This window comes from Gossypium arboreum, chromosome 9 (genome assembly GCF_025698485.1).
Source record: "Gossypium arboreum isolate Shixiya-1 chromosome 9, ASM2569848v2, whole genome shotgun sequence".
In the NCBI taxonomy this organism is placed as follows: Eukaryota; Viridiplantae; Streptophyta; class Magnoliopsida; order Malvales; family Malvaceae; genus Gossypium; species Gossypium arboreum.
The window spans coordinates 9,086,296-9,096,838 of NC_069078.1; the positions used below are offsets into that span (position 1 = coordinate 9,086,296).

General features: G+C 41.7%; 1 long non-coding RNA gene across 1 annotated transcript; it reads right to left on the minus strand.

Annotated features, from left to right (window-relative positions):
• Positions 1-2,165, minus strand: LOC128280689 (uncharacterized). The gene is made up of 3 exons (XR_008270793.1): positions 1,101-2,165; positions 888-959; positions 1-782 (listed from the first exon to the last, which is right to left on the minus strand). It is a non-coding gene; the product is annotated as an uncharacterized LOC128280689 (long non-coding RNA).
• Between the last annotated feature and the right edge of the window lie 8,378 nt (positions 2,166-10,543).

Consider the following 10,543-nt stretch of genomic DNA (forward strand, 5'->3'; position numbering starts at 1 on the left):
CATAACAGATCAGATCAGATATTTCATGTATATGCAAAACCCAACCCATATCCAATCATGTACACCCTAATACCATCCTTTCACCATGTGAAGAGACTACTCGACCCACCCAACCGCTACACCCCACAAAAATATGCAGCATGGCTACCAGAACAGATAATGTGACCGAGTCACCAGAAACAGATAATTGTGGCAGAGCCACCAGAACAGAAATATGTGGCAGAGCCACCAGATCAGATAATTGTGGCATAACCACCAGGACGCTTCCTCCAAAATATAACCCATGTCCCCATGCAACAAATATTCATTCATGGCATACATCATACAGATTTAAATCAACATGCTTTTCAGACAAAATTAACCCTAGGGGCATATTGGTCATTTACACCTAGGGGTATCATTGTAACTTCCCATACATAAGGGTATTATAGTAATTTAGCTACTTTTAAGGTTTTCATGCATATCTTAACCATTTACGTACTACAGAACACTTACCGCGCATACTTACCGAATTGGGCCCGTTGGCCCATGAACCCGATTTTTAGCCTATTAAGCCCACATTATCAAAATGCACAAAATCGCGTGTACTGCAGTTTATTACTTTTAGATTACCAAATATACAAACCCAACTATCTTACGAGCATTCGCACACTCGCAAATTCCCAAATTACCAACTTTCTGGCATTTCGACTTTTCGACTTTTGCCGATCTAGTCTATGAGAGGGTGTCAGTTACACACCTGTTTTGCGACGATTCATTATCGAGATCTACGTACGAACTGCCTACAATTAAATCACTAACACATTACTCTAGATATCGAATTAATACTGAGTAAATAGCCCCTTACCATATTCGGCCAAACATGCTTAAAACCTTCTTGCTCTTACCTTGTTGCCGAACTATGTCTTAAATCCAAAGATCTGATCGTTCCACTTGTCCAAGCCCTTGATCAGCAGCCTCTAAATCACACCATTTACCAAAACAAAATAGTTATTACAACCCCTTAGGGCTACAAGTCCAAATCGACAGCCTCCCTAACATTTAGGGATTTCGGCCTTTCCTAAAATACGAAAGAAAGACTATGTTTTGAAACTACTTACCACCGATTCCTTCGACCAATGTTTCCAATTGATGCATACTTAAATCCAATGCCGCTCTACCCTCAAACGATCACCAAAGTCAAGCCTTCAGTGTTTTCAATATTCGGCTAAGTCCCTATGAAAGTGGGGTTTTCGGCTTTTTTTGCAACTGTGTAGAAGAAGATGAATTAATAGGGTTTTACTATAGTCTTGTCGACAAAGCTTGAGGTTTAAAAGAGGAAAGAATCGGCCAAATATGATAAGCAAAATAAGAGAATTTTGCTAGGAAAAAATCGGCACAGAAGAAAGTGTAGCTTTCGGGATTTTGACTTTTTATGGCTAAAGGCTATGAAGGTTTTGAAACGTCTGAAGGGAAGGATAGAGATGAACAAAAGGTTAGAAGGGTTCGGCTATGAAGGAGAAAGGAGAATAAGAAAAAGGTTGATGAAGAGAGGGGAGAAGAATGAAAAGGGAAATGGTCAGTAAACGGCACAACTTCCCCTTAATGCCGAATTTATACTGACCTTAACCCTAGCTGAAATTTTGCCTCCCTAAAGCTCCCCTTGGTCGGCCAACTCTTGCTCCTCAAGAGTCCATTATTCGGCCAACACAGCTCTCCCTAATCAGCTCCTAAATTCTCTCCCTTATCCCCTCCTTATTCAATCTCCTGAGCAACTCCAACTCTTCCTAACAGTCTTTCACTTCAGTTTCATTACTTACCTTTTCTGTACATAAAAATTAATATCATTAATTTGCTTACCTTGTGACTCGAACCTTAGCCCTCCTTGGTCATCCACACACCACCCCTAAAACCCCTAAGTGGCGTCACATAGCCATTTTACCACATGCTTCCCCGTGATTTATTTTACACAATTAATACCTAAAAGCCGAATTAACCAGAACCCATTTTTCTTATGGAATTAAAATTAATTAAAACTACCAGGTTTTACCTTAAGCTTGGGCCTTCTAGAGGCCCACTAACGTACTTAATCCTACGACAAACAAACAAAACACAGAATTTTTAAAATTTTCCAACATTTTTAAAATTCCCGAAAATTGGGGCGTTACAACTCTACCCTCCTTAAAGAAATTTCGTCCTCGAAATTTACCTGGTCCAAACAGATGAGGGTATTGTTGCTGCATCGCCTCCTCTGGCTCCCAAGTAGCTTCCTCTCTGCCATGATTACGCCAAAGCACCTTTACTAATGGGATAGATTTCCTTTTCAGAATCTTAACATCTCGATCCAAAATTTGCACGGGCTCCTCCTTAAAAATCAAATCAGTTTGCACCTCAATTTCTGCAATCGGCATGACATGAGTAGGGTCAGAACGATAACGCCTTAACATGGAGACGTGGAAAACATCGTGAATCTTATCCAACTCTGGAGGTAATTCCAACTGATAAGCTACTGGGCCTACTCGCTTCAAAACCCGATAAGGCCCAATGAACCGCGGACTCAACTTGCCTTTCTTACCAAACCTCAATATCCTCTTCCAAAGAGAAACATTTAAAAAGACCATATCCCCTACTGAGTACTCAATCTCCTTATGCTTCAAAGCTGCATACGATTTTTGCCTATCAGATGCTTCTTTCAAACGGTCCCTAATTATTCTGACCTTAGCCTCAGTATCAGCCACCAATTCCGGTCCAAGAACTTGTCGCCCCTAGCTCAGTCCAACAACTAGGTGTACGACACCTTCGACCATCTGAGGCTTCATACGATGCCATTCGAATACTCGCCTGATAACTGTTATTGTACGCAAATTCTGCCAACGATAAGTAGTCCTCCCAACTACCTCGAAAGTCAATCACGCATCCCCTTAACATGTCCTCCAGAATCTGAATGACCCTTTCCGACTGACCATCAGTTTGGGGATAGAAAGCCGTACTAAAGTTCAACCGCGTCCCCAATGCCTCATGCAACTTTTGTCAAAACCGAGATGTGAATCTGAGATCCCGATCAGAGATAATCGAAACTGGGACTCCATGAAGTCACACAATCTCCGCCACATACAGCTTGGCTAACTTTTGAAGCGAAAAGTCAGTATATACTGGTATGAAATGGGCCAATTTGGTCAACCTATCCATAATCACCCATACCGAGTCTTTCTTCGATGGTGTCAACGGCCACTCACTCACAAAGTTCATGGTTACCCTCTCCCACTTCCAAAGTGGTATCTTTACCTGGGTTACACTGTGATCCGAAGGTAATTGATGCTCACTTTCACTTGTTGACATGTCGACATTTCCCACAATTTCGTTATTTCGCTTAAGTCCGAGCCACCAAGATAGAGTTCGTAAGTCGTGATACAACTTATTCCCTCCAAGATGCACGGCACAAAGTCCCCCATGAGCTTCCTTAAGTATTGACTGTCTCAAGTCAGAGTCCTTTGGAACACAAATTCTTCCTCGAAAGCACAGAACTCCTTCGTTATTTAACCCAAACTCAGAAGTTCCTCCCTCTTTAACTTGTTGAAAACGAGCGACCAAGGACTCATCTTTCAACTGCTTTTCCTTAATCTGATCCACCCAAGTTGGCTTTACTTGCAATTCAACCAACAGACTTCCATCATCATACAGACTTAGACAAGCAAACATTGCTCTCAGATCAGATACAGCTCTTCGACTTAGAGCATCGGCTACCACATTAGCCTTGCCTGGGTGATATTCAATCGAACAATCATAATCCTTAAGCAACTCGATCCACCTCCTTTACCTAAGGTTTAGCTCCTTCTGAGTCAACAAATACTTAAGACTCTTATGGTCTGTGTATATAATGCACCTCTCTCTATACAGGTAATGTCTCCAAATCTTAAGTGCAAAAACCACTGCTGCTAATTCCAAATCATGAGTAGGATAGTTCCCCTCGTGAGGCTTAAGTCTGCCGTGGACGCATATGCAACCACCTTACCCTCCTGCGTTAACACGCACCCAAACCTACATGTGATGCGTCATTGTACACAAGTAAAATCCTTCCGGACTCTGGTGAAGTAACACAGTGCTTCATCAAAACTTTCTTCAACTTTTCAAAAGCTTCCGGTGGGTCTCATCCATACAAATGGTACCCCTTTCCTTATGAGTTTAGTCGGAGGCACCAACAACGAAAAACCTTCCACAAACCTTCAGTAGTATCCCGCCAATCCCAGAAACTTCTTATCTCCGATCTTGACCTAGGCTTCCACTCCAAAAGCTGCTTCAATTTTTGAGGATCCACCTTAATCCCTCAAGATAAAGACCACATGTCTAAGAAAGTTACCTCCTCAACCGAATTCACACTTCTTTGAACTTTGCATAAAGTTCCTTCTCCTTAACACTTGTAGCACTATACGAGATGCTCATCATGCTTTGCTTCCGTTTGAATATACCGAATATCGTCAATAAAGGCGACTACGAATTGATCCAAAATGGTTGAAACACCGATTCATCGATCTATAAATGCCGTAGGAGCGTTCGTCAGCCCAAATGGCATAACCAAAAATTCGTAATGACCATACCGAGTCTTGAATCCCGTCTTAAGGATATCCATCTCCTTGACCCTTAACTGATGATATCCAAATCTAAGGTCGATCTTAGAAAATACAGAAGCCCCCTTAAACTGGTCAAACAGATCGTCAATCCTTGGCAGTGGATACTTATTCTTAATGGTCAGTTTGTTCAACTGGCGATAATCAATGCACATCCGCATTGTACCATCCTTCTTCTTCACGAATAACACCGGTGCTCCCCATGGAGACACGCTTGGCCTAATAAAGCCCCTATCCAACAACTCTTAAATTTGTGCCTTTAACTCCACTAACTCCTTCGGTGCCATCCTATACGGTGCGATAATCAATGCACATCCGCATTGTACCATCCTTCTTCTTCACGAATAACACCGGTGCTTCCCATGGAGACACGCTTGGCCTAATAAAGCCCCTATCCAACAACTCTTGAATTTGTGCCTTTAGCTCCACCAGCTCCTTCGGTGCCATCCTATACGGTGCGATAGACACTGACGCTGTTCCAGGCAACAAGTCAATTCCAAACTCCACTTTTCGGTTTGAAGGTAATCCCGGAAGCTCTTCCGAAAAAATATCTTGAAACTCCTTTACGGTCCTGACCTTATCCACTGTCAATCCCTTTACTTCTGACTAGCTTACGAATGCCAAATAGGCCTCACAACCTTTTCGAATCCACTTTTCGGCCCTTAATGCCGACACCACATTAGACAAATAATCCCTTCGCTCACCTATCATCATAACCTCCTCACCCTCCGTGGTCCTTAACACCATTCGTTTTGCAGCACAATCCAAAGTCACCTTCTGCTTAACAAGCCAGTCCATTCCCAGAATAAGTTCAAACTCTCCGAACGGCAACTCCATTAGATCTTCAGGAAAGATCCTACCTTGAGTTTCCAGGGGTACATCCCTATACAGTTTGTCTACCCTAACCGAGTGGCCCAAAAGACTTAACACAGATACCCCACTCACTATCTTTTCAGAATGCACTCCCAATGACCCAGATATGGCACATGCAACATAAGAATGAATAGATCTAATATCCACCAAAGCAGTATATGGCATGTTAGAAACCAAAAACGTACCAATTATGACGTCAGGTGCATTGCCCTCCTCTCGACGACGAGCAGCATACACCAACGCTAGCTGTCGAGCATCAGCATTTCCGGCACCCCTGCCAGGCGCCCCTCGACCTCGACCTCGACCTCGACCATTTCCATTTCCATTTTCGCCCCTGCCTTGTCCACGTCCTCTCGGTGGTTGTGGTCCACCTCTCGGGTTGAGCGACCTCTCAGACAACTTTGAGCGATCGACTCTCGTGGCGGCCTTAACTCTATGCTCCATAGATCGCGATCGAAACAAGCACCGGAACGTTTCCTACACTCACCCAAATATACCTTTCCACAGTCTCCACAAATTGGCGGTCTAACCACATTCACCGAAGCTACTCGAACTGGCTTTTCCATTCTCGCCCTTTTGACATTCTTATTTGCTCCACCCGAAGGTCCAGAATCCCTCCGGAAACAGTTTCAATCTTTCTCACGGTTCTGCCTTTCAGTACGCTTTACCTCCTCAGCTATCTTAACTTTTTCCACCAGAACCGCGAAATCCCGCTCTCTTTGTAGAGCAATCAGCACCTTAAGGTCATCTCTGAGTCAATCCTCAAAGCGAACGCTACGCTCATACTCCGTAGCGACTATCCCCACAAAGATACTGGCCACCTTAAACTCGACCTCATACTCAAGACAGCTTTAAAATCCTTGGACCTGATTCAGGAATTCCTTCCTACGGGTATCCACATAACTTGCCCCGACGTACTTTCCTTTAAAGGCTGTCTTAAATAGCTCCCAAGTAACCCTATTAGTTGGGGTTCCATCCCTCACGGTGAGCCACCACTGATAAGCCTCATCTCGCAACAGCAATACGGCCCCCTTCAGCTTCTACTCCACCTAGCAGTCCAAGTCAACCATAATTCGTTCGGTAGCCTCCAACCAATATTCCGCCACATTCGGGGCTACACCAAATACGCCCCTAAAGATCTCCGCTCCGTTAGCTCAGAGTCGTTCAGAAATCGATCCTTGAATCCCGTTGCCCGAACTTGCCCCGGCAACCCTTTTTAGAACTTGAAGCATAGCCTGCGACAGGGCGTCATCCCCGGCACCACGATCATGAGACTCCACTTTTGTTGTCGATGGTGCCGGTGCATTTGCCATCGGTATATGTCCCGAAGATAAAGATACCGCTCGAGCCCTTCCTAGGCCACGTCCACGGCCTCTTCCACGAGTGGCTCTTGTACTCATATTGTATTATCTGATTATGAATTTTATACATTAATATCATTCTAATGTTTATTACAGATGTTTTATGATTCAGACAGTAATTCAGAGTTGATTTTCGCAGAATCGATGTCTAGCTACAGTTTCAGTCTTTTAGCAAGCTTTTCCAAGATTTCAGTAGCATCCTATCTAGAATATTCTAGTAAAGTTTCAGTACAGACAGATGATTCAGAATATATTCAGAAAAATTCAAAATACTTACAAGCTTGGGCCGGAGATTCTGAATGCTACCTTCAGAAGTAAATCTTCGTTTTTGTAAACCCATTCAACAGCCGAGTTGTTATAACTTGACTCTGATACCACAAAATGTAACACCCCAAACCCGGCCTAGACGTTATGACCGGATCCGACGTGCCACATCAAAAACGTTAAAAACATTTTTCCCATTCTAAGTTCAGAAAATCGTACTTAATGTTCAAAGGATTAATTCATTAAGTGTTAAAATGAATGAAATCTGTGCACCAGATAGGAAATCGGAAAAGATGAGGTGAGTCAATCGGACTGCTTAAGTACCAAGCTCTTTCGGATCCAATCCTAGACATTCACACTGCCATTGCAACACTCTAACATCGCGAATATTTTTAGGTTACCATTGTAATTATGTCTATTTTAGAATAAAACATATTTAAATTTGGAAAACATTATCATAGCAAAAGCCTTGTTTGTAATTGTGTTACTTTGAAATCAGTTTATGTTTTTGGAAAACGAACCCTAGATCTAGCCCATTTTGATAGTTAATATAGTTTAAATTCATCATGATAAGTTATAAATCAAAAACCAAATAAAAATAATCATAAGCAGCCTTATTACATAACAAAACCCAAATCATCAAAGTAAGGAAAATTGAAATCCAAATCACTAGAAGAAATCCATATTGCAGAACGAGTGGCCACTCCGAATCCCTCGCAGCTCCAAGCCCACTACGGTTGGGGATTACCTGCATGGATGAAAATAGGGGATGAGTTTAGGGAAACTCAGTGTGTAAAATTAACCCAACCATAGCCATATTAGCTCAAACCACAGAACAAAATAAATTGGCCTTAGCCCAAAACAAAATACAGAATTAAGCTCATAGGCCCATAACAGATCAGATTAGATATTTCATGTATATGCAAAACCCAACCCATATCCAACCATGTACACCCCCATACCATCCTTTCACCATGTGGGGAGACTACTCGACCCACCCAACCGCTACACGCCACAAAAATATGACACATGACTGTCGAAATAGATAATGTGATCGAGTCATCAGAAACAGATAATTGTGGCACAGCCACCAGAACAGAAATATGTGGCAGAACCACCAAATCAGATAATTGTGGCATAGCCACCAGGACGCTTCCTCCAAAATATAACCTATGTCCCCATACAACAAATATTCATTCATGGCATACATCATACAGATTTAATTCAACATGCTTTTCAGACAAAATTAACCCTAGGGGCATATTGGTCATTTACATCTAAGGGTATCATGGTAATTTCTCATACATAAGGGTATTATAGTAATTTAGCTACTTTTAAGGTTTTCATGCATATCCTAATCATTTACGTACTATCAGAACAGTTACCGTGCATACTTACCGAATTGATCCCGTTGGCTCATTAACCCGATTTTTGGCCCATTAAGTCCACATTATCAAAATGCACGAAATCGCATGTACTGCAGTTTATTACTTTTAGATTACCAAATATACAAACCCAACTATCTTACGAGCATTCGCACACTCGAAAATTCCCAAATTACCAACTTTCTGGCATTTCAACTTTTCGGCTTTTGCCGATCTACTTTATGAGAGGGTGTCAGTTACACACCTGTTTTGCGACGATTTATTGTCGAGATCCACGCATGAACTGCCTACAATTAATTCACTAACACATTACTCTAGATATTGAATTAATACTGAGTAAATAGCCCCTTACCATATTCGGCCAAACATGCTTAAAACCTTCTTGCTCTTACCTTGTTGCCGAACTATGTCTTAAATCCAAAGATCCGATCGTTCCACTTGTCCAAGCCCTTGATCGTGACCTCTAAATCACACCATTTACCAAAGAGAATAGTTATTACAACCCCTTAGGGCTACAAGTCCAAATCGACAGCCTCCCTAACATTTAGGGATTTCAGCCTTTCCTAAAATACGAAAGAAAGACTATGTTTTGAAACACTTACCACCGATTCCTTCGACCAATGTTTCCAATTGATGCCTACTTAAATCAAATGTCGCTCTACCCTCAAACAATCACCAAAGTCAAACCTTCAGTGTTTTCAATATTGGACTAAGTCCCTATGAAAGTGGAGTTTTCGGCTTTTTTTGCAACTGTGTAGAAGAAGATGAATTAATAAGGTTTTACTGTGGTCTTGTCAACAAAGCTTGAGGTTTAAAGGAGGAAAAAATCGGCCAAATATGATAAGCAAAATAAGAGGATTTTGCTAGGAAAAAATCAACACAGAAGAAAGTGTAGCTTTCGGGATTTCGACTTTTTATGGCCAAAGACTATGAAGGTTTTGAAACGTCTGAAAGGAAGGATGGAGATGAACAAGAGATTAGAAGGGTTCGGCTATGAAGGAGAAAAGAGAATAAGAAAAAGGTTGATGAAGAGAGGGGAGAAGAATGAAAAGGGAAATGGTCAGCAAACGGCACAACTTCCCCTTAAAGCCGAATTTATACTGACCTTAACCCTAGCCAAATTTTACTTCCCTAAAGCTCCCCTTGGCCAACCAACTCTTGCTCCTCAAGAGTCCATTATTCGACCAACATAGCTCTCCCTAATCAGCTCCTAAATTTTCTCCCTTATCCCCTCCTTACTCAAATCTCTTGAGCAACTCCAACTCTTCCTAACAGTCTTTCACTTCAATTCCATTACTTACCTTTTTTGTACATAAAAATTAATATCATTAATTTGCTTACCTTATGACTCGAACCTTAACCCTCCTTGGTCACCCACATGCCACCTCTAAAGCCCCTAAGTGGCGTCACATAGCCACTTTACCACATGCTTCCTTGTGATTTATTTTACACAATTAATACCTAACAGCCCAATTAACCAGAACCCCTTTTTCTTATGAAATTAAAATTAATTAAAACTACCGAGTTTTACCTTAAGCTTGGGCCTTCTAGAGGCTCACTAACGTACTTAATCCTACGACAAATAAACAGAACACAATTTTTAAATTTTTCCAACATTTTTAAAATTCCCGAAAATTGAGACGATAAGATCCCCTTGGCACGCGCACCACACGACAATTTCCTGGTTTGGGGACGTGAAGCTTCGAAGAATTTTTGGTCCGCAGCGCCTATAAACTATTGCAAATTTTTGATGAAAATCTTAGAGCTTACGCTTTACAACAAACCATCTACAAGAAATTCTAAAAAAAACTATGGCTCCTAAATCTACCAACAAAAATCAAGATTACAATATGGAGGTTTTCATGGAACTATCTGCCTATGAAGGTAAATATGCAGTATAGGAAGTTAGCTAATAACTCAAGTTGCCCTTGGTGTGGAGAACGAGCTGAAACAATTGACCACTTACTTTGGGAGTGTCCTGTTACAGTGGAAGTTCGAACAATGTTATCATTTTAGAATATTCTCATAGTTGCTAATATGGATTTTGCACAATGGC